Source organism: Schistocerca americana, chromosome 1 (assembly GCF_021461395.2).
Source record: "Schistocerca americana isolate TAMUIC-IGC-003095 chromosome 1, iqSchAmer2.1, whole genome shotgun sequence".
NCBI lineage: Eukaryota > Metazoa > Arthropoda > Insecta > Orthoptera > Acrididae > Schistocerca > Schistocerca americana.
In genome coordinates, this window is record NC_060119.1 from 739,468,252 (window position 1) to 739,493,023 (window position 24,772).

At 44.4% G+C, this 24,772-nt stretch overlaps 1 protein-coding gene and 2 non-coding genes across 3 annotated transcripts in view; 2 read left to right on the top strand and 1 right to left on the bottom strand.

Moving 5' to 3' along the window:
• LOC124593953 (lipopolysaccharide-induced tumor necrosis factor-alpha factor homolog) overlaps positions 1-24,772 on the top strand; it is a 376,268-nt gene that overhangs the window by 346,434 nt on the left and 5,062 nt on the right. The window lies entirely within an intron of this gene.
• On the bottom strand, positions 16,549-16,622 carry Trnat-ugu. The gene has a single exon. It is a non-coding gene; the product is annotated as a tRNA-Thr (tRNA).
• Trnat-ugu lies at positions 16,749-16,823 on the top strand. Its single transcript has one exon. It is a non-coding gene; the product is annotated as a tRNA-Thr (tRNA).

The following is a 24,772-nucleotide window of genomic DNA, read 5'->3' on the forward strand; positions in this document are numbered from 1 at the left end:
CCGCAAGGCGGTAGTGTGCACTGTTTATGATTTCACTTCGCCGTTGTCTAGGCTACAGTAAAGCAAACCTCTGATTAAATTTTTCAAGTAGTTTTTTAACACAAAACAATTGTATTAGGCCTACATAGTGGTAATCGTTGTATATACGTACCAAATTAGGATGGCCAACGGAGGATTCTCTATGAAATTGCTTACGTTATGAATTTGAGAATATAGTACAGGATGGTGAATTACAAAGCAGTTCGGAAAAACTGTTCCACTACGAAAACTACTTCATACACACACAGAAAAAAAGTTTTGTATCACCTCGGTTCTTAGAGTTCTGGAACCTCTACAGAAAATTGGATTAGAGATCAATGTAATCATCATTTCCAGCCTTTTTACTGCTCATGAAAACCACACATTGCATGTTGTACCACCATACAGCAAGACTTTCAGATGTGGTGGTCCAGATTGCTGCACACACCTGTTCCCCATATATCCAGTAACACATCCTCTCGCATTGATGCATGCTGTATTCGTCGTGGCGTACTATTCTCACGTTCATCAAGGCACTGTTGGTCCAGATTGTCCCACTCCTCAACGGCGATACGGCGCCGATCCCTCAGAGTGGTTTGTGGGTCACGTCGTCCAAAAACAGCCCTTTTCAAACTATTCGAGGCATGTTCGATAGCGTTCATGTCTGGAGAACATGCTGGCCACTCTAGTCGAGCGATGTTGTTACCCCGAAGCAAGTCAGTACAAGATGTGCACGATGGGGGCGCGAATTGTCGTCCATGAAGACGAATGCCTCGCCATTACGCTGCCGATATGGTAGCACTACCGGTTGGAGGGTGGCATTCACGTATCGTACATCCATTACGGCGCCTTCCATGACCACCAGCGGCGTACGTCGGCCTCACATTATGACACTCCAAAACAGCAGGGAACTTCCACTTTGCTGCACTCGCTCGAATGTGTGTCTAAGGCATTCAGCCTGACCAGGTTGTCTCCAAACACGTCTCCGACGATAGTCTGGTTGAAGACATATGCGACACTCGTCGGTGAAGATAATGTGATGCCAATCCTGAGCGGTCCATTCGGCATGTTGTTGGGCCCATCTGCACGCGCTGCATGGTGTCATGGTTGCAAACATGGATCTCGCCATGGACGTCGGGAGTAAAGTTGCGTATCATGCAGCCTATTGCGCGCAGTTTGAGCTGTAACACGACGTCCTGTGGCTGCACAAAAAGCATTATTCAGCATGTGGCATTGCAGTCAGGGTTCCTCCGAGCCATAATCCGTAGGTAGCGGTCATGCACTGCAGTAGTAGCCCTTGGGCGGCCTGAGCGAGGCATGTCATAGACAGTTTCTGTCATATCTCTTCCATGACCGAACAACATAGCTTTGGTTCACTCCGAGACGCCTGGAACTTTCTTTATTGAGGGCCCTTCCTGGCACAAAGTAACAATGCGGACGCGATCGAACCGCGGTATTGAACGTCTAGGCATGGTTGAACTACAGACAACACGAACCCTGTACCTCCTTCCTTGTGGAATTACTGGAACTGACCGGCTGTCGGACCCCCTCCGTCTAATAGGTGCTGCTCGTGCATGGTTGTTTACATCTTTGCGCGAGTTTAGTGACATCTCTGAATAGTCAAAGGGACTGTGTCTGTGATAAAATATCCACAGTCAACGTCTATCTTCAGGAATTCTGGGAACCGGGGTGATGAAAAACGTTTTTTGATTTGTGTACTTTTCATGTATACTTTGTAGGTGGGCCAGGTAGTCTGGTGGTTAACTGTGTAACTGGAACATTTCTGTTACCTTGCAAATTAATATACGGGGTGATAAAAAAGTCAGTATAAATTTGAAAACTCAATAAACCACCGAATAATGTAGATAGGTAAAAATTGTCACACGTGCCTGGAATGACATGAGGTTTTAGTAGAATCAAAAAAAGCGAAGCATTGCGAGGCGCGTGAAAGATCTCTTGAGCGCGTCGTTTGGTGATGATCGTGTGCTCAGCCGCCACTTTTGCCATGCTTGGCCTCCCAGGTCCCCAGACCTCAGTCCGTGCGATTATTGGCTTTGGGGTTACCTGAAGTCACAAGTGTATTGTGATCGACCGACATCTCTAGGGATGCTGAAAGACAACATCCGACGCCAATGCCTCACCATAACTCCGGACATGCTTTACAGTGCTGTTCACAACATTATTCCTCGACTACAGCTATTGTTGAGGAATGATGGTGGACTCTTTGTCTTACTTTGTTATGCTAATTATTGCTATTCTGATCAGATGAAGCGCCTTCTGTCGGTTATTTTTTGAACATTTGTATTATTTTGCTTCCAATAAAACCACATGTCATTCCAAGCATGTGTGTCAGTTTTTACCTCTCTATCTACATTATTCCGTGATTTATTCAGTTCTCAAATTTATACTGACTTTTTGATCACCCGGTATTCAAGAACTCTCAATCGGAAACTAAGATTAACTTCTAGTAGCTGGGGGTCAAAGTCGTGTAAAATTTTGCAGTTGATACCATGGCTGCCTTTTCACTCTAAAATTATTTATTTGTATAAACGAATATTGACCGCATGGCCACTATTATGCGGAAATGTCAAAACTTAAAAATCATCTTACAAGCACAGGATCTTGTTTCATTATATTTTCTTCCCAATTGCGGCCTTCTTGTGTGTACTCTGTAAGTTGCATTGTAAACATGTTGTTTTTATTCTGCTCGATTTTTGCTTACTTTCGTAATGTGAGGTGGTGTGAATGTTTCCATATTCGTTTTTGTTTCTTACAAAGCAAAACCTAATTTCGTCGCATGGTGTTCTGTCGACTCTCACTTACTTGTTACTGTTTACGAGTCCGTGTGTGAACTGCTCTATTAAAAAGCATTGTATGTATGTTGCCCATATACTACTTTAGTTTTGTTCGCGCTTATGTTTCATGCTTCCTTGTACAATCCTGGAAATTGAAATAAGAACACCGTGAATTCATTGTCCCAGGAAGGAGAAACTTTATTGACACATTCCTGGGGTCAGATACATCACATGATCACACTGACAGAACCACAGGCACATAGACACAGGCAACAGAGCATGCACAATGTCGGCACTAGTACAGTGTATATCCACCTTTCGCAGCAATGCAGGCTGCTATTCTCCCATGGAGACGATCGTAGAGATGCTGGATGTAGTCCTGTGGAACGGCTTGCCATGCCATTTCCACCTGGCGCCTCAGTTGGACCAGCGTTCGTGCTGGACGTGCAGACCGCGTGAGACGACGCTTCATCCAGTCCGAAACATGCTCAATGGGGGACAGATCCGGAGATCTTGCTGGCCAGGGTAGTTAACTTACACCTTCTAGAGCACGTTGGGTGGCACGGGATACATGCGGACGTGCATTGTCCTGTTGGAACAGCAAGTTCCCTTGCCGGTCTAGGAATGGTAGAACGATGGGTTCGATGACGGTTTGGATGTACCGTGCACTATTCAGTGTCCCCTCGACGATCACCAGTGGTGTACGGCCAGTGTAGGAGATCGCTCCCCACACCATGATGCCGGGTGTTGGCCCTGTGTGCCTCGGTCGTATGCAGTCCTGATTGTGGCGCTCACCTGCACGGCGCCAAACACGCATACGACCATCATTGGCACCAAGGCAGAAGCGACTCTCATCGCTGAAGACGACACGTCTCCATTCGTCCCTCCATTCACGCCTGTCGCGACACCACTGGAGGCGGGCTGCACGATGTTGGGGCGTGAGCGGAAGACGGCCTAACGGTGTGCGGGACCGTAGGCCAGCTCCATGGAGACGGTTGCGAATGGTCCTCGCCGATACCCCAGGAGCAACAGTGTCCCTAATTTTCTGGGAAGTGGCGGTGCGGTCCCCTACAGCACTGCGTAGGATCCTATGGTCTTGGCGTGCATCCGTGCGTCGCTGCGGTCCGGTCCCAGGTCGACGGGCACGTGCACCTTCCGCCGACCACTGGCGACAACATCGATGTACTGTGGAGACCTCACGCCCCACGTGTTGAGCAATTCGGCGGTACGTCCACCCGGCCTCCCGCATGCCCACTATACGCCCTCGCTCAAAGTCCGTCAACTGCACATACGGTTCACGTCCACGCTGTCGCGGCATGCTACCAGTGTTAAAGACTGCGATGGAGCTCCGTATGCCACGGCAAACTGGCTGACACTGACGGCGGCGGTGCACAAATGCTGCGCAGCTAGCGCCATTCGACGGCCAACACCGCGGTTCCTGGTGTGTCCGCTGTGCCGTGTGTGTGATCATTGCTTGTACAGCCCTCTCGCAGTGTCCGGAGCAAGTATGGTGGGTCTGACACACCGGTGTCAATGTGTTCTTTTTTCCATTTCCAGGAGTGTATTTAACGGTGCCCTTCAAAATTTTCATTGGAGAGGACTTGTTGCCTTTAAAATGTACTCTTTATAGTGCCTGTTAATAACAGAGGAACACATTTGTGTAACTACCGTTGCATTTTTTTTGCTCTTACTAGAAAGAAAGCTCTAGTCACTAAGACTACAAAGTATACTCATCTACATCTACATCCATATTCTACAAACCACCGTTAAATGCATGGTACTCAGTGGCGAGAAGCAACACCATTCAAAGACGAGTTACATACATTCCTTGATAAGGTGTAATAGAGGTGAATACCAGTTCTATTAAAAGTGCTAACATGGTTATCCATTTTATGCGACAAAAAGATGGAAGAAAAATAATATAGAATACGAGCAATAAACAGACAGCTATTGATAAACTTGCAGCGCTCCAAGTGGCCTGGCGGTGAACCAGGTTCTTACTGCGGGAAGTCCCCATATGAGTTGACCCACGTGGCCTACACTACTTGCCCGTGACCAAAGGAGTGCTGAGGAACCAGCAGGAGCGCCTGTGCTCCTTGAGACAGCGTTGGAACGGCCTGCCTTGGACGAAGACGAAGGAAATGTCGACTACAAGATTTACCTTGCTATCGACTGTGGACGCAGGACAGCGGTCAAACATGTAACAAGGAAAATCGCCAAACAACTATGTGATTTGAAAAGCTATTTTATTTTATTTTCATAACCAGTTTTAGCTGTTCGATATACCATCTTCAAGAGTTGCTGTCAAGTCTTCGAAGGATGCACTTGAAATACGAACTCACGACATCCAGATGATGCTGGTTCCAGTATGCCAATATCGACACTTATGAATGTACATAGAGGAGTTGCATATGGGGACTGAAGATGTCATACTGAATTACCGAAAGTGATTGTGAAAATGAAACAAAATAACTTCTAAAATCGCACGGCTGTTTGGCGATTTTACTTCTTAAATACAAGATTTGTGTTCTGGTAGAAGGAATACGTCACGCCCAAGAGAGGTCAATCTCCAGCAGAACTTTCACTGTTATATGACTTTATCATGGTATTGCTTATAAAAGCAACATTTTGGCCACTACTCCAAGTTGTCTGCATCAGGATGATATAATTTGTGAATTAGCTAAAAGTTGCACCCTTTTTATTTCCTGAACGGTTCAGTGTACTGAAGCGATGTCCTCGACAAATGAGAGCATGCGGTGGGGCACGTAAGTTTGTTGTGTGGCTAATACTCTTAACTGTTTTACCAAAAGAGATACTGAAGCAAGTTTTTTTTATGGAACAATGTATTAAAGGTATTTAAAATTCTTCTGTCAAAATCACATATTTAAGCCACCATACGCGATTTTTTATGTTTATACAAAATATTGTCAGTCGTATGTAATGAAACATATTTACAATTTGGTCTGCTTTACAGATATAAAAACAGTTATTTACAAAAGATACTGAGGCGCGATTTTACTTTCTGTAATTTATGTTCAAGTTTCGCTTGCAACAGAAAGTGGTGTTTGCTTGAACATTTCTGAAGTATTTCTTAATTTGGTACTACTAGTTGTTGCCTAATGTCACGTTCGTTAGCAGCATCACACGTTCCTTCATATGAAATACGTCATAAAATAGAACCATTATCCTGGCTAAACAGGTCTCTTGCAAACTTCATTCTCGGGTTGTACTTTCCAACTATTGATTTTTTGCCTGTATACATTTCTGTTTATAGCTTCTGAAGAATTTATTTGTGCATTTGCTTTTGGTTTCTTGTATCCAGGGTATGGTTTTCAATTTTTCAATGTATATCAAAATTTTGTGGGAGAGTCTGGGTGTTGGGAGTCTGTGGATATGACCGTAAAATTTTAGTCTTCTTTTCCGGATGTCTGCGGCGAGGTTAGATAATTTTTCTGTAGTTTTCCGAGACTGTAACCTGTAACCATCTTCCGTTCTTTTTGGGCCAAGAATCTTTCTGATAATTTTGCGTTCCTCTTTCAGGATGCCTTCCAGGTCGCCTTTTCTATGGAGTGTGAGTGTTTCGCTGGCATATAGTGCTTCGGGCTTGATTACTGTATTGTAGTGTCGTATTTTTGAGTGAATGGAGAGACACTTTTTATTGTAGATGTTGTGGGTTTTCCAGTATGCTCTTTTCAGTTTTTGCAGTCGAACTTTTTGTGCAGTTTTCTCTCCCCCTGTGGGTTCTAGGACCTCGCCTAGGTATTTAAAGAATGGAACTCTCTCAATTTGTCCATATTTTGTAGTCAGTTTTTGAGTTTCAAATTTTGAGCAGATGAATTTGGTTTTTTGGAAGGAAATTTGTAGCCCAACTTTTTCGGCGCATTCTTTGAGAATGTCTATCTGTTTAATTGCTGTGGTCTCGTTTTCTGCTAGAATGGCCATGTCATCTGCAAATGCCAAACATGAAATTTTAATACCATCTTTAGATCTTCCTAGTTGTATAGGCTTCCAGTAATTTTGATTCTTCAGTTCTTTTTCCCATTCTCGGATGACTTTGTCTAAGACAAGGTTGAAGAGGAGTGGAGACAAGCCGTCACCTTGTCTGACGCCGGTTTTGATCAGGAAGGGCTCTGATATTTCACCCAGGAATTTTATCTTAGAAGTTGTGTTTGTGAGCGTTTCTTTGATAAGGTTTAGGGTTTTCGGATCGAGTCCTAGCTCCTCAAGGATAATAAAGAGAGATTTCCTATCGATTGAATCATAGGCCTTTGCGAAATCAACAAAGGAACAAATGATCGGACTGTTTCTGACTGCTTTGTATTTTAGTGTTGTCTTCAAATTGAAAATTTGTTCTGCACAGGATCGGTGAGGGCGAAAGCCAGCTTGGTATTCACCAATACTGTGTTCGAGTTGTTCTTGTGTTCGTTGAAGAAGACAAGCTGAGAGGATTTTATAAGTGACTTGGAGAAGGGAGATTCCTCGATAGTTGTTTATATCTGCCATGTCTCCCTTTTTATGCAGTGGATGAATTAGGGCGCATTTCCAATCTTCTGGTAGTTTTTCTGTCTGCCAAATGTCTGTGATGATTTGAGTGAGTTCTTTGAGGGAATTTGGTCCAAGATTTTTAAGTAGTTCTGCAGTGATATTATCTTCTCCGGATGCCTTGTTGTTTTTCAGTCTATGAATATGTCTTTGGATCTCCTCTAGTGTAGGTGGTGGGGATTCTGGATTTGTGTAGATAGCAGTTTCTTGAGGGAATCTTGAAGAAGGTTCAGGGCAATTGAGGAGTCCGGAAAAGTATCTTGCCAGCTCCTCACAATTTTCCCGATTTGTGAGCGCTAGTTTTCCATCTGGTTTTCTGAAACATAGAATATATATATATATATATATATATATATATATATATGAAGAGAGAGGGGGAGGGTGTAATTATTTTTTAAAAATGATTAATTGTTCAATGATTTTGTATAGTGTCTGTATTCCAACATGTACTTGGTTATTAACAAGCTGTTTATTGCGTGTTAGTGCTTTGTATATCTGCCAATTTTCTTGAAAAGGGAAGAACTGTCTGTTTTTACTGATTTTTATAATCTGTATACATTTTTCTATTTTGTTTGGCCTACAACATTCTTGTTTGTGGCAGTTTACAAATGTTGAGTAGTTTGTGTGGTATTTCCATAAACAGATGTGCTCTTTACGCCTTGTGTCACACGTCTAGGCTGTCAAACTCATGTGGATAATTTCGCAAACTTTGCAACTGAGTCGGAAGATACTAGACTGTTGGTACGTGACTGGTTTTGCTTTTAGTTTTGGGGTGTGTTTCTGTACTGAAGTATTTGTTTTGTAGTCAATGTTTGTGCCCAGCGTTTCGAATTTATTACCTATACTGACTGCATAGTCTAATTTAATCATTTTCAAAATTTCCTGTAGATTGTTCCAGTTTACAGGGTTGGTTGCTCCCCTGAGACTGCGATAGCTGTGAGCATGTGGGTGCTATTCTGTCATTCTGCACAAAAGATTTATCTGAGATGTACCCTTTACCATGTGGCTCCTGCAAGATGCAATTTCCACCCCTACACAACTACAGAAATCAGACAGACGCTCCTAACGTTCTAAAGAGAAATGCCTGAAAAAATTTCAGCAATAAATATCTTCTAGAGTCGTCCACTGTAAGGAAATGACACAAAAATTCACAAAATTTCTTACTAACTAGTCAGATACTTGGTTACTGGAGTAGTGCTAATTAGTGTAAGAAAAACATGAAACTAACAAAAATTATTATTTATTTTGCTAAAATTCTGAGAAATCACGATGGCACTTTTAGTTATGAACAAGTTATTCCTGGGTTCTTTTCGGAATGTGAAGTTACTTCTTGAGGATAGGATTCGCTAATGAAATTTCTACACAAAGTTTGATTGTTATTGACTTGGCAGAATGGATGAGAGCTGTGTCTACTCAACTTGAATAATTATCCATTAGGATGTTGCTAGGTACAGTCGAGGCTGTCACGTGTGAAATGCAGTGAAGTGTACTGTTGTGGAGGAAATATGGGGCTTGCAAGAGCTGTAGCACACAATACTGTAAGCTGCGATGACTGCTGTCTGCGCCGCTCGCTGCTGACAAATAGGATAACTCTCATTCTATCTGGATTGACCTTCGCCAATCAAACTCTCCATATGCCTTGATTAAGTCAAGGACTCCTATTCGCCCGAGTCTAACTACTGGCGTGGTACACCGGTCAGATAACCAGTCCACCATGATGCCACTCAAAAATTCGTTCGCAGGCATTTAACTATAACTCTGTCCATTCACACCGCACAATAAGTGTGGCGGCCAACACAGTGAACAACACTTAATCGCAAGGACTCATTATAGAGTCGCACTCCGATTCGCTCTTGACAGAGGTGCTCTCCCAGTGAAGTACTGAGGAGAGACCTGTTCCTCGCTCTTTGAGTACACGTACGAGCGCGCACGCTCTCGTTACGTGTTCTCGCTCCAAGAGCAACAACAGAATGCCCCCTCTCCATGCCAGACGTGAGGGGGTATATCTTTCGGTCTCTTCCATTACTCCTACAGCTCAAGGCATCAGGAATATTGTCTGCCAGTCAGCATTGCTCTTCTAAGACGGGAGAGTGATGTTTCGTTTAAGGCGACAATCCGGAAATCTGTAGCATCGGCGTTTGGCGTTTTCTGTCTCCCTGTGAAAATCTCTGAAACTGCATGCTATATTTGTAAAGAATGCGTAGGCTGGGCGCTCCCACACAATGTAGCGGAATTTGCTTTCAAGCCGAACATGGGGTCATTCTTCCTTTCACTCGGGCAAACGCTGTCCGCTCCATGGGCGGTCGAGGTTGACTCGTCCTCTGAAGGGACCGGTCTCCTGGCGTGCGGTCTGCCTCTCTCGAACTAAAAGCTCCTGTGACCCTCGTGTCTGGAATGTATGTGTGTACGCCAGCCTGGAATATTTCAACCATGGTACGCTTACTTGTTATTTGAATATCGTTTACGTGAATTCATACAACATTGACTTTATATTATCAAGTTTGGGTTTGAATGAAGCGTCTTGATGTGCGGAATATGTAAGCAATGAAGGTCAGGAGACCGTGACATCTCACATAGCTATGTAAATTTTTCTGTTGAAATGGTTCATCTGTAGTGTTTTTATTTTTTCGTTTACCTACTATTGTTTCTTTGTGCTCATTTTTAATGATATCTGTCTTAAAGTGTTTTAGAGGGATCTTACTGAGTATGTTTAGTATGTATCTGATTGCACCTCCTCTGTGATTCTGTACGTGGTCTGCAGTTCGTTTATTTTTGTGTCTGTCGTTATGGGTTTTCTAGAGATGCCAAATGGCTGTGATTATTTTCTTATAGTTACATCCTTGATGTCGAAAACGTTTTCTTTTTATTCTTGTATTGTAAACTTTATATTCCTATTTATGTCTGTGTCTAATTGTTGTATTTTGCTGTGAAGATCATCTACCCTGCATATTGATGAAGATAATGATATACTTCTTTGTAGCAGCAATCGAAAGCTCCTGAAAACACGAATACAGTGATATAACGCTTGTTGACACTGACATTCAAAAGTATTCCAGAAATGTGCTGAAACAAAAAGGAAAGCAAGCCGGAATCAGCTATTGCCGTATGAATTCTGACTCTCAAGCCAGGCATCGCCGCTGCATCAGGGCTTTCAAGTATTTATTTGTTTGCAAAAAGGCTCTTCGTTTGACCGTGAGAGAGTACACACAAAGACACTTGAAATAGTTTTGCCATCCCGTTCTGATACGGTAGAAATTAGCATTCAGTTTTATTTAGATTAGTGCAATTTACACTTTACTAAGTGTTCACTCAAAGCAAAGTTCTGACGCTGTGGCTGACGGGAGCAGTTGTTTCGATGCAAGTCGAATGGCCTTCGTCGGTGCCCACAGCTTTCATGGAGAACTTTGGCTAACAGACGACACTGTGCTCTGTCAGTGCATCAAACTACTCGTAAACGAATTTGTCAGTTTCGGTTATTGGGGAGTGGATGTCCTCTGTACATGATTGTAATCACAGGGTGGCATCAACACGGAACAGTATGGCTACAACAATGTCATTGCACTAGTGCACAATACTGGGAACTAACGCGGGTGTGAACAGAAATAGGGGTATATCAGTCCCAAGTCATGTAATGCCATTCGACTTCTATGGAAACAACGGCTCCCGCCAAACGCAGCTCCGAGAGTCTTCTTAGAGTTAGTAATTAATATCTGGGTCGTATAAAGTAGAACCAAGAGAAAATACGTTCTGTCGTAGTAGTGCAGGCCTGTACTCATGCTGTATATAAGACTGAGTCTGACATGAATATACATCGTAACAGCTGATTCCATGCATTTTACTTTTCCGCTTTTGCACACTTCTCAGATACTTTTGCAAAAAGTTTCAACATCAACGTTACCGACTGTTATGTCACCGTACTCGTCTTTTCCAAAACGTTCCATTAAAAACACATATTTACTTCAATGTCTCAGTTGATACGACATTAAGAGTAATACATACATCAAAACAAAGAACCCTATCATACATGTATGGCAGGAACCTCATTTCGGTATTTTGAACCGTTCACGAAATTAAAGGGATTCACCCTGCATTTACTACTCGGGCTGTGCTGCGCAAGGTCATTCATCTGCCGCTACCCTATGGCATGACGTTTTATGCAACCCGCAGTGTTATACACACATTAAAACAGGTTTTGCATCACCCCGGTTCCCAGAACTCCTGACGATAGAAGTTAATTGTGGATATTGTATCACTGACACATTCTCTTTGACTGTTCAGCGATGTCACTAAACCCGACCAAAGATGTAAACAACCATGCATGAGCAGCGCCTATTGGACGGAGGGGGTCCGACAGCCGATCAATTCCAGTCATTCCACAAGAAAGAAGGAACAAGGCTCGTGTTGTCTGTAGTTCAACCATGCCTAGACGGTCAATACCGCGATTCGATTGCGTCCTCATTGTTATCTTGTGCCAGGAAGGACTCTCAATAAGGGAAGTATTCAGGCGTCTCGAAGTGAACCAAAGCGATGTTGTTCGTTCATGAAAGAGATACAGAGAGACGGGAACTGTTGTGGATGACCGCTACCTACGGATTATGGATCGGAGGAACCCTGTCAGCAACGCCACATGTTGAATGATGCTTTTCGTGCAGCCACAGGACGTCGTGTTACGACTCAAACCGTGTACAATAGGCTGCATGATGCGCAACTTCACTCTCGACGTCCATGGCGATGTCCATATTTGCAACCACGACACCATGCAGCGCGGTACAGATGGGCCCAACAACATGCCGAATGGACCGCTCAGGATTGGTATCACGTTCTCTTCACCGATGAACGTCGCATATGCCTTCAACCAGACAATCGCCGGAGACGTGTTTGGAGGCAACTCGGTCAGGCTGAATGCTTTAAACACACTGTGCGAACGCAGTTGGCGTGTTAGCCGACTGCTACTGACAGCCAAGACGATGGGAGAGTGTATCACCTGCATTAGTCGTCACGAGTCATTCTGCCATTCCAGATAGTTGAAAATGACAACGGCCTATGATCGTACAGCAGCCAGTTTCTTTCACATACGAAGGAAATCCCCTGTAGTCTCCAAGAGTAGAAAGTGTACGTGAAAGGGCCTGGTTACCCCACTGTTCTACCAGCGCGCACTTACTTTAACGGACTGTCAAATACTCTTAGAGCGATGTATGCACATAGGCAACTCACTCATATGGAAGGGCTGTGTTGATGGGATACTGGTACTGTCCGCCACGGTCAAGAGAGTACGTCGGCCACTCACGTGCCTCGGATGTCTTCAGATCCTGTACCGCCCGTCGACTTGAGAGTAACACCTACATGATGTAATGTTCTAGCCTGGCAACACTGGATACGCAACAGCTTTGCAAACTGGGGATCTGACCGTACAGAATGGCTTGCGCTGAGTCTGCAGTGCTTTGGCGTAGAGTCTCCGCTGGATCCTCAAGCGAATTTGGAGTTGATATTTCTGGACATGTAATGTTCTCACTTTACGGGTATTCGTGCATCTCTCCTGCAATTACCGTCGAATGGAGGGTCGGTCGATATGCTCCATAAAAAGATGTGCTTGATATCATCCCTGTAGATGAAATAGATATTTTATCCCTGCTAGATACTTGCAGTGACGCATGTTCTCCCAATATGAAATACCACAGGCGTGAGTATACGGTGTGTATCGTTAATAATAGTGAAAACTGACAAGGCTAAAATATACGATAATAGGAGCAAGAATGCTCCGGTAACGAGCTGTTTGCGAGGTAAATGTGAATGCGTGGTTACCAGTAGTCACTGACTTCACTTCGAAACGTTATCCTAATTAGTACAAATGGATTTGAAATATAAACTATTCGATTAAATCTCCAACTAACTCGTCCGAAAGCGTCAATGATCTACTACAACAGCATGTTACATGTAAATTCATTGTACATTCGTACATATGATAAGGAAGTGCTCCAAGGGTCGTTCTCACTTTTACATGCAGTACTGCACTCGATGCTTCGGTGAATAACGGATTATTTCCACCACTCCTGAATATTTGGAATATTTAGACAACACTGCACATTTCTGAACTCCAGTTTTTCAACGTTATCAACGGAAGTGTTTATACTTCATCACAGACAGGGAAATCCGACGGATTGAGGTCAGACGATGTTGACGACCATGATATTGGCTTGCTAGATCTGTCCATTCTGGCCCTTATTGGCGGTTTAGACGTAATCTCAGGCCAGCATCAATAGTCCAGTGCTCCAACATACATCTATATGGGGCGTTCAATAAGTAATGCAACACATTTTGATTTTGAAAGCAGGTTGGTTTTGTTCGCTATCCAATACATCATAGTATTCCTTACTCTTCGGGCTAAAAAACCCAATTTTTAAATACAATCTCCACTCACGGCGATTGTCTCACCACATCTAACTGGGAGGACCTATATGCCAGTATGGTAGCACTCTACTGGTCGACGTCGGAGCGAACATCTTGCCTCATCAGTAACTCCCTCATCAGCCACGTGCTACCTCCTGCAGAGTGCATCTGTCATTAGACCAAACAGACGGAAGTCTGTAGGTGCGAGACATGCGCTGTAGGAGGGATGGGGAAGAACACTTCACTGAAGTGTTGTGAACTCTTCTGGGGCGCACGAACTTGGGTGAGGCCTAGCGTTGTCTTGGAGAAGGAGAAGTTCGTTTGCATTTTTGGGATGATGTTTGGTTTGTGGGGCGCTCAACTGCGCAGTCATCAGCGCCTGTACAAAATCTCAACTTTTTCGCAGTACATTTTCATAGACAGTCCAATCTAGCTACTGTCACGAATGATGATGATTATGATGATGATGAAATGATGAGGACAACACAAACACCCACCCCCGGCCAGGAATCGAACCGGGGACGCCGTATTCCAGAGGCAGCAATGCTAGCCATTAGACCACGAACCGCGGACTCATTTTTGTGGCGACGAACATGCTGATGTCGTTTCATCAATTTCCTGACGGTAACACAGTACAATTAAGAGTTGATCGTTACGCTATGAGGGAGGACGTCAAACATAATAACCCTCTTAGAGTCCCAGAATACAGTCACCATGACTTTACCGACTGAAGATGAAGCTTTGGATATTTTTTTCAGAGGAGAGGTGGCGTGATGCCAATCCATGGATTGCTGTTTTGTTTCTGGTTCGAAGTGATGAACCCATGTTTCATCGCCTTTGACGATGTTTGACAAAAAATTGTCACGATCAGCTTCATAACGCGCACAAATCCACGCAGATGGTCCTTCGTTGCTCTTCATGGTCTTCTGATAGGCAGCGAGGAACACAGCGGCGCACACGTTTGATAACCCAACAGGTGGACGATTGTGTCACCACTACCAACAGAGACGTTCAGCTGCACAGGGAAGTTTCTGATTCTGATCAGTCGATCACTTCGAATGAGTGCATCAACACCTGCCAGGGCTGCAGGAGTCACTGCAGTCTCTTGCTGGCCAGCACGAGGGTCAGGTTTCCGTCTCGCCGAACGATTCACCGTTCTTTTGTTCACTGCCAGGTCTCTATAGAAATTCTGCAAGCACATATGAATTTCTGCGACGCTCTGGTTCTCCCCCCAAAAGAGGGTCTGAGGATGAGAGTGAATGGTCAGTCCCGATGGGTCTGCCACTGCCGGTTGATGGAGAGAATATGTATACTATAGTCGGTTCCTTTAAACTAACCCGCCAGGTTAGCCGAGAGCGCTAATGCGCTGCTTCCTGGACTCGGGTAGGAGCGCCGGCCCCGGATCGAATCCGCCCGCCGGATTAACGACGAGGGCCGGTATGCCGGTCAGCCTGGATGTGGTTTTTAGGCGGTTTCCCACATCCCTCTAGGTGAATACCGGGCTGGTCCCCACGTCCCTCCTCAGTGACACGACTCGCAGACATTTGCAACACATCCGCACTTTTCCATGATTTACACTGGACGCAGACAGATGGGGTACTCTGATTCCGTCCCGGGGGAGCCGGGGTGGCGGCAGGAAGGGCATCCGGCCACCCCTTACCGTCTCATGCCAAATCCGATTTAACCACGCCAACCCCGCGCACAATGTGGGACAAATGCGCAAGCGATAGAATAGTCGGTACCTTTAAACTCTACTGGAGGAATATAACGAGTCTTAGGAGTGTGGCTGACCAACATATAGCGAAAACCACTCTCCAGACTAAACGCGTTTGACGATAGCGCGGTTTCCTGCAAGGACTGGTTACAAAAGCCTCAAACCCGTAAAACGGAGATTTTTAAAATAAAACTGTAAGCTGACGGATGCTTCCACGCGGATGATTCAAAACTGTTCATTAGAAGTGTTGTCGGGGGGGGGGGGGGGGGGGGGGGGGTAGTTTCATATTTTATTTTTCTCTCTACTCAAAGGGGGGCTGACGCTCCACGTCAGTGAACTGAATTGTTCTAGGTGTCGATAAAATGTGTGCAAATGTACCCTCCAAAATTGAGATTGCAGAACTGAGGATTATTAAATGAAACAAGAGTTATAATTAAATTAGATTATTACAATACAATGAATATTAAACAGTGCAAGTCCACTCCCGTAACTGAGTGATCAGCACGTCAGACTGCCATGTAGCGGGCCCCGGTTCGATTTCCAGCCCGGTCGGAGATTTTCTTCGCACGAGGACTGGGTGTTCTTTTGTCCTTACAATCATTTCATCATCATCAATATGCAAGTCGCCCAATGTGGTGTCAATTGAAGAGACTGGCAGCTTGGCGGTTGACCTTGCTCAGGTCGAATCAGCAGCTCATAAATTCCATTCGATTGTTTCTTGTTTTCTTTCCTTTTTTTGTTTTGTTTTGTTTCAGTGGCAACCTGTGGCACCATGACACGGTTAAACACAGATAAACACACAAATGAGTAGCAACCTGTGGCAACTTTACTTTCATGTCCCTGGCATATCTGACATAGGCCTTGGGGGGAGGGAAAATCTAATAATCACACAATAAATTTACTTACGATCTCGGGATGCCTGGTGATTGCCGTAAAGTTAATGGTAGTATATATGACAGTAGTATCTGTTCCCGAAAGAACAGTTACCGTGAATGACCATGCAGCTTTGCTAGAAATGAAATGATAATTAAATGGACACCCTAGCTGCAAACAGGCGTTGATGTACTTCATTGGGGACATGTTGAAAACGTGTGCCCCGACCGGGACTCGAACCCGGGATCTCCTGCTTACATGGCAGACGCTCTATCCATCTGAGCCACCGCGGTCTCAGAGGATAGTGCGTCTGCAGGGACGTATCCCTTGCACGCTCCCCGTGAGATCCACATTCCCAACATGTCCACACCACTACATTCGTGCAAGGGATAAGTCCCTGCAGACGCACTATCCTCTGTGCCCGCGGTGGCTCAGATGGATACAGCGTCTGCCATGTAAGCAGGAGATCCCGGGTTCGAGTCCCGGTCGGGGCACACATTTTCAACATGTCCCCAATGAAGTACATCAATGCCTGTTTGCAGGTAGGGTGTCCATTTAATTATTATTTCATTAATGGTAGTAGCTCATACTACAGAAAGGAAAAGCGTCCCACCAGTGGGCGAAGTTGAAGGCAAATTGTTCACTACTCACAAAATGCAAGTTTTCATAGCTAAGCTTGAAGTAATAGGATTATGAAATAGTGACTCTTATTTCCCTATCCTCGTCTCGCAGCTGCTGCAAGATCTCACCATAGTATTGCAGGTTATGGTTCAAGTGGCCGCAGAATAATTCACTGCTCTCTCTCTCTCTGTTGCCTCTCTGTCTCGTCACAGACCAGTGACTCTTTCTAAAATACTGTAGGGTTTGTTTACGTTAGCCAATTGTGGCTTCCGCAGGGTCGGAGCATTCGGTAGTCTCTCACAATTTCAAAGGCCTGGGACTGGTCGTCCCCTGCCTGAGATTTTCTGGTGAAACAGCCAGCTTTCGACATCTTGCATACAAACGTGCATTTCAGGTAAAGAGAGAAACTTCTCATTCCATTTCCTAGTAGTAAAATGTTTTCGCGAGGCATTGCTCTACGGCAATGTTATCTGCGTTTCTGTACAATGGGTTAACTTCCTGCAGCGCTTGGGCATGGCAACAGCCTCCTTCTGTTGTTCAGTAATCCCTTGGACCATCCCCAGTGGCCTTTTCAACAACTTGCTCTGGAGGCGACTCTTAGCTTCGGCCAATGTGCGATCCTGCTCATCGCCTCACAGAGCTTTCAACATTTCCCACTGTTACATTTCTTCAAGTGTGACTTAAAAGTAGGAGAACAGCAAGACGGCATGAGGTATGAGATATACACTAAATATCACTAGTACCGTAGTGTAACAGCTTTACTGACGTACACTAAATATTCCGATTAAATCAGAGTTCCATTACCGATTTGCATACGTGGTGAGACTGCTCCCGATGCACTGTCTTGTCATAGTCTCTAACAGGATATATCCATTATTGACCCGCCCGCAGAGAAGGAATATTTTTTCTTTTTGTTCGACCCCAGTGGCTGTTGGAGTCACATTAAATGTTTGTGTGTCAAGTGTTTCCGTATTGTCCTGTCACAGTTAAGTCTATATGCTGTAGCCGTAATGCTATGCTCTTTGGGAATCTTTCACATTATAGACATGAATATCGTTTCATATTGAAATCTAATGAAGAATAATTTTCCTTCGTACAAGTTCACCACATTACACAATGATTCATTAGCTCCTCAATAGTTCTAGCACACGTAACTAGGATGTCATCAACAAAGGCGACTATTCATTCTGTGGTTTCATCCGGATATACTAACGTGAGGATTAGTTCGACAGTGAAACCTCAATCATCGCCCCATGCGGGCTTTACTTGATGATTCGTTGTGTTGTCTTCGTTTCTCGCTCGCCTGTCCAGCGCATGACCCACGCAGTAGTTGCAGCAACAGTGATGGAAAGTGCCAGGCACATCAGAGAACAGTAAAAACCACGAAAGATTTCAACAACAGAAGAGATGTCAATACACTGGATGGTTACGAAATCTAGAAGTTTCGTTGATGAGATCATCGATCGACAATCCCTGTATAAAATCAAACTATCGCTTTGTTAATGCCATAATTCTATCTATTAACCAGAAGCTGTCGAACCATACCCGTGCTATTTAGAGGTTTTGATAGATATAGATTATGATCCTTGATTTATCTTCTGGTACTCGTCCAATCCATGCGTGCAGTATCTGCGTTGTAAAGTATACAGGCAGAAATATCGGTAGCGCCACTTCATCAAAGTAAACGTCCTTCCCATGCAAATACATTCGTCAGTGCTTGAACAGAACCCTGTTGGCAAGCAAAGCGCATCCCATCATATCTTCTTTTAAGTACTCTAACCCTCCGTACGTGTACCAACGCGTACCACGACTCATCAATGCAGGTGACTCTTTCACATGATGTGAACATCCAGTTGTGCGTTTGAGCATAGGTACACGTGTAGAAGCTGCGTCTTTTATTTCTCACTTTCCCGGTACATTTTGTATCCATATCACTACTTCACATGTCAAAATTTTTCTTAGATACTTTTTGTTGTAAATGGCTATTGCTGGATGAATGGTTGTCTGGAGAACGGTTTGCAAACCGAAACTGGGGAAAATTAGCCAGTGTGAAACTATGTAGTCTACTGTAAGTTTCGTCTGTCACAAAATTTTTCTGAGTCGCCCCCCAATTTAATAAAAATTGGGAAAATTTAATAAAAATTGGAAAAATTTAATATAAGAACTGAATTAATCACTGAATTGGTAAGTATAGCTAACATGTTAATATTAATGAAAATATCGAAGTGAACATACGGATTGAGCACATGAAAACTATTTAAGTACTGTCGTTAAATCAAATAATTCACGGCAAGCAGGAGCTTACGCCTGAACAAAAAGAATAAGATAATCAAACAAAGACTACAAATATAAGGCCAGCCTTTGCGCGGGTTTGTCTGAGAAATAGTGATCACAGTTTAACATAGTTTATTACAATAAAACATCATATTAAAAATTCACAAAATAATTATAAACTAAGATCTGTCGCTAACTGTTGTGTAATTAAATAAAATTATAAACAGCCGGCCAGTTGCAATGGATAGAGCAATTCTTTACCTAGTTTCTCCTTGAAGAAGACAAATTTATATTTGTCGAAACCCAGGTAAAGAATTTCTTTATCCATTGCAACTGGTCAACTGTTTATAATTTTATTACGTGAAACCGTTGCTGTTGTGCAGCTATGTTTAAAATATTGTTGTGTAATTCATTATCTCACTTGCTATTGTGTTGAGTGTTGTGGTGCATAGCGGTGATAAATGAAAACGAAATCTTCGGCACACGTGGGAAAAGTTCACATAAACATACGCACTCAAGAATAGAGACAAAAAGAATTATGCCCGTCACATTAAGTCAGAAGCTCAGAGGTTCATACCTCTCTCTGTGACTGAATTAATGTGAATTCCTAAGGGACCAAACTGCTGATGTCATCGGTCCCTAGACTTACACACTGCTTAAACTGAATTATGTTAATAACAACACACACACACACACACACACACATCCATGCCCGAGGGAGGACTCGAACCTCCGGCGGAAGGGGCCACGAACTCTTTTCGACAAAGAAATTTATCTCCATCACCTTGCACGTCAAATTAAGCTACACTGGAAAGAAACACCCGCAAATGCCGCAAATGTTCATGAACAAAGCAAAATTATTAAGGCTCGTGAATACTTCAAGATCACAGATATACGGCATATTGACACAAATAGCAGGTTGGTTGATTTGGGGGAGGGGACCAAACAGCGAGGTCTTCGGTCCCATCGGATTAGGGAAGGTAATCGGCCGTGCCCTTTCAAAGGAACCACCCCGGCATTTGTCTGAGGAGATATAGGGAAATCACGGAAAACCTAACTCGGGATGGCCGGACGCGTGTTTCGACCGTTGTTCTAGCGAATGCGAGGCCAGTGAGTTAACCACTGCGCCACCTCGCTCGCTGACACAAATCCCTGAAGATTGACCATTCATCTTGAAACACTGTATACCCTGCAAGCCACCTAGTGGTGTGTGGCGGAGAATGTTTTGTGTACCACTCTCACTTCTCCCCTTTCCTGTTCCAGTCGCTAATGGTTCGCGGGAAGAACGATTGCCGGCAAGCGTCCGTGAGGGCTCGAATCTCAAATTTTATCATCAAGGTCTTTTCGCGAGGTGTACCTAGGAGGTAGCAAAATATTTGTCGCCTCTTCGAGTAAAGCACACACTCGGAACTTCTCCTGCAGCGTCTCACACTGGAGTCGGTTCAACATTTCGGGGACGCTTTAGTGATGACTGTATGACATGTAACGAAACGTGTGCTCGTCTTTGGCTCTTCTCTGATTCCTCTATCAATCCTATCTGGTACGGATCCCATACTGACGAGCAGTATTCAAGTATTTGGCGAACGAGGGCTTTGTAAGCTACTTTCTCTGTTTTATGTAGCCCTTCCACTTCAGTCGTTTCGTGCACGCACTCCTCGGTAATTTATGGAAGTAACGCTTCCAGTGATTGTTCTGCAATAGTGCAATCATGCAATAAAACGTCTTTATGTATATGCAGTACGTTGCATTTGTTTATGCTGAGGGTCAATTGCTACTCCCTGCACGAAGCGTGCATCCTCTGTAGGTTTTCCTTCACGGATCTTGAATGTTGTCTGATACATCATATATCTTCTTTTCTTTGTTTTGCTACTGCCTTTACCCAGCATTGTGCGCAGCGTCTGCAGGATTAAGTACGGATTTGGCATGGTTAAGTGAAGGGGTGGCCAGGTGCCCTTCCTGCCGCCACCCCATACCCCTGGGGACGGAATTAGTTTACCCCAGCTGTCTGCGTCTAGTGCAAATCGTGAAAGAGTGTCAATTTGTTTCATATGTCTGCGAGTCGTGTAACTGACGCGGGACTTGGGGACCAGCCCGGTATTCACCTAGTAGGATGTGGGAAACCGCCTAAAAACCAATCCAGGCTGGCCGGCACACCGGCCGTCGTCGTTAATCCGACGGTCGGTTTCTATCCGGGGCCGGCCCGCCTACCCGAGCCCAGGAAGCAGCGCGTTAGCGCTCTCGGCTATCCTGGCGGGTTGATACGTCATATATGCACTGCGGTTATTGTGGAAACATCTACATCTACATACATACTCCGCAATCCACCATACAGTGCGTGGCGGAGGGTACCTCGTACCACAACTAGCATCTTCTCTCCCTATTCCACTCTCAAACAGAACGAGGGAAAAATGACTGCCTATACGCCTCTGTACGAGCCCTAATCTCTCTTATCTTATCTTTGTGGTCTTTCCGCGAAATGTAAGTTGGCGGCAGTAAAATTGTACTGCAGTCAGCCTCAAATGTTGGTTCTCTAAATTTCCTCACTAGCGATTCACAAAAAGAAAGCCTCCTTTCTTCCAGAGACTCCCACCCGAGTTCCTGAAGCATTTCTCTAACACTCGCGTGATGATCAAACCTACCAGTAACAAATCTAGCAGCCCGCCTCTGAATTGCTTCTATGTCCTCCCTCAATCCGACCTGATACGGATCCCAAACGCTCGAGCAGTACTCAAGAATAGGTCGTATTAGTGTTTTATAAGCGGTCTCCTTTACAGATTAACCACATCTACCCAAAATTCTACCAAATACCGAAGACGACTATCCGCCTTCCCCACAGCTGTCATTACATGCTTGTCCCACTTCATATCGCTCTGCAATGTTACGCCCAAATATTTAATCAACGTGACTGTGTCAAGCGCTACACTACTAATGGAGTATTCAAACATTACGGGTTCTTTTTCCTATTCATCTGCATTAATTTACATTTATCTGTATTTAGAGTTAGCTGCCATTCTTTACACTAATCACAAATACTGTCCAAGTCATCTTGTATCCTCCTACAGTCACTCAACGACGATACCTTCCCGTACACCACAGCATCATCAGCAAACAGCCGCACATTGCTATCCACCCTATCCAAAAGATCATTTATGTAGATAGAAAACAATAGCGGACCTACCACACTTCCCTGGGGCACTCCAGATGATACCTTCACCTCCGATAAACACTCACCATCGACGACAACGTACTGGGTTCTATTACTTAAGAAATCTTCGAGCCACTCACATAATTGGGAACCAATCCCATATGATCGTACCTTAGTTAAGGTCTGCAGTGGGGCACCGAGTCAAACGCTTTCCGAAGTCAAGGAATATGGCATCCGTCTGATACCCTCCATCCATGGTTCGCAAGATATCATGTGGAAAAAGGGCGAGTTGCGTTTCGCAGGAGCGATGCTTTCTAAAGCCGTGCTGATACATGGACAGCAACTTCTCAGTCGCAAGGAAATTCATTATATTCGAACTGAGAATATGTTCGAGAATCCTGCAACAAACCAATGTTAAGGATATTGGTCTGTAATTTTGAGGATCCGTCCTTCTACCCTTCTTATACAGGGTGTTACAAAAAGGTACGGCCAAACTTTCAGGAAACATTCCTCACACACAAAGAAAGAAAATATGTTATGCGGACATGTGTCCGGAAACGCTTACTTTCCATGTTAGAGCTCATTTTATTACTTCTCTTCAAATCACATTAATCATGGAATGGAAACACACAGCAACAGAACGTACCAGCGTGACTTCAAACACTTTGTTACAGGAAATGTTCAAAATGTCCTCCGTTAGTGAGGATACGTGCATCCACCCTCCGTCGCATGGAATCTCTGATGCGCTGATGCAGCCCTGGAGAATGGCGTATTGTATCACAGCCGTCCACAATACGAGCACGAAGAGTCTCTACATTTGGTACCGGGGTTGCGTAGACAAGAGCTTTCAAATGCCCCCATAAATGAAAGTCAAGAGGGTTGAGGTCAGGAGAGCGTGGAGGCCATGGAATTGGTCTGCCTCTACCAATCCATCGGTCACCGAATCTGTTGTTGAGAAGCGTACGAACACTTCGACTGAAATGTGCAGGAGCTCCATCGTGCATGAACCACATGTTGTATCGTATTTGTAAAGGCACATGTTCTAGCAGCACAGGTAGAGTATCCCGTATGAAATCATGATAACGTGCTCCATTGAGCGTAGGTGGAAGAACATGGGGCCCAATAAAGACATCACCATCAATGCCTGCCAAACGTTCACAGGAAATCTGTGTTGATGACGTGATTGCACAATTGCGTGCGGATTCTCGTCAGCCCACACATGTTAATTGTGAAAATTTGCAATCTGATCACGTTGGAATGAAGCCTCATCCGTAAAGAGAACATTTGCACTGAAATGAGGATTGACACATTGTTGGATGAACCATTCGCAGAAGTGTAGCCGTGGAGGCCAATCAGCTGCTGATAGTGCCTGCACACGCTGTACATGGTACGGAAACAACTGGTTCTCCCGTAGCACTCTCCATACAGTGAGGTGGTCAACGTTACCTTGTACAGCAGCAACTTCTCTGACGCTGACATTAGGGTTATCGTCAACTGCACGAAGAATTGCCTCGTCCGCAGGTGTCCTCGTCGTTCTAGGTCTTCCCCAGTCGCGAGTCATAGGCTGGAATGTTCCGTGCTCCCTAAGACGCCGATCAATTGCTTCGAACGTCTTCCTGTCGGAACACCCTCGTTCTGGAAATCTGTCTCGATACAAACGTACCGCGCCACGGCTATTTCCCCGTGCTAATACATACATCAAATGGGCATCTGCCAACTCCGCATTTGTAAAAATTGCACTGACTGCATAACAACGTTCGTGATTAACACTAACCTGTTGATGCTACGTACTGATGTGCTTGATGCTAGTACTGTAGAGTAATGAGTTGCATGTCAACACAAGGACCGAAGTCAACATTACCTTCCTTCAATTGGGCCAACTGGCGGTGAATCGAGGAAGTACAGTACATACTGACGAAACTAAAATGAGCTCTAACATGGAAGTTAAACGTTTCCGGACACATGTCCACATAACATCTTTTCTTTAATTGTCTATGAGGTATGTTTTGTAACACCCTGTATACAGGCGTCACCTGCGCTTTTTTATAGTCGCTCGGGACTTTACGTTGGGCAAGAGATTCGCGATAAATGCAAGCTAAGTAAGGAGCCAATGCAGTAGAGTACTCTTCGTAAAACCGAACTGGAATCCCATCAGGACCTGGCGATTTATTTATGTTCAACCCAATCAGCTGCTTCACATCCCGAGGGATGTCTATCACTATGTCCTCCATACGGGAATCTGTACTATTGATGTACACTTTTCACAGAATGGATTGAGAATGGATTGGTAGTCAGGGGTTCATATAGTTAGCCAATAATCAGATTGTAAAAATACTCATAATGTGTATTTCTTGTGCAAAAGTACACTTTTTAAATGGGACAACGCTTATTGACATTAACAAA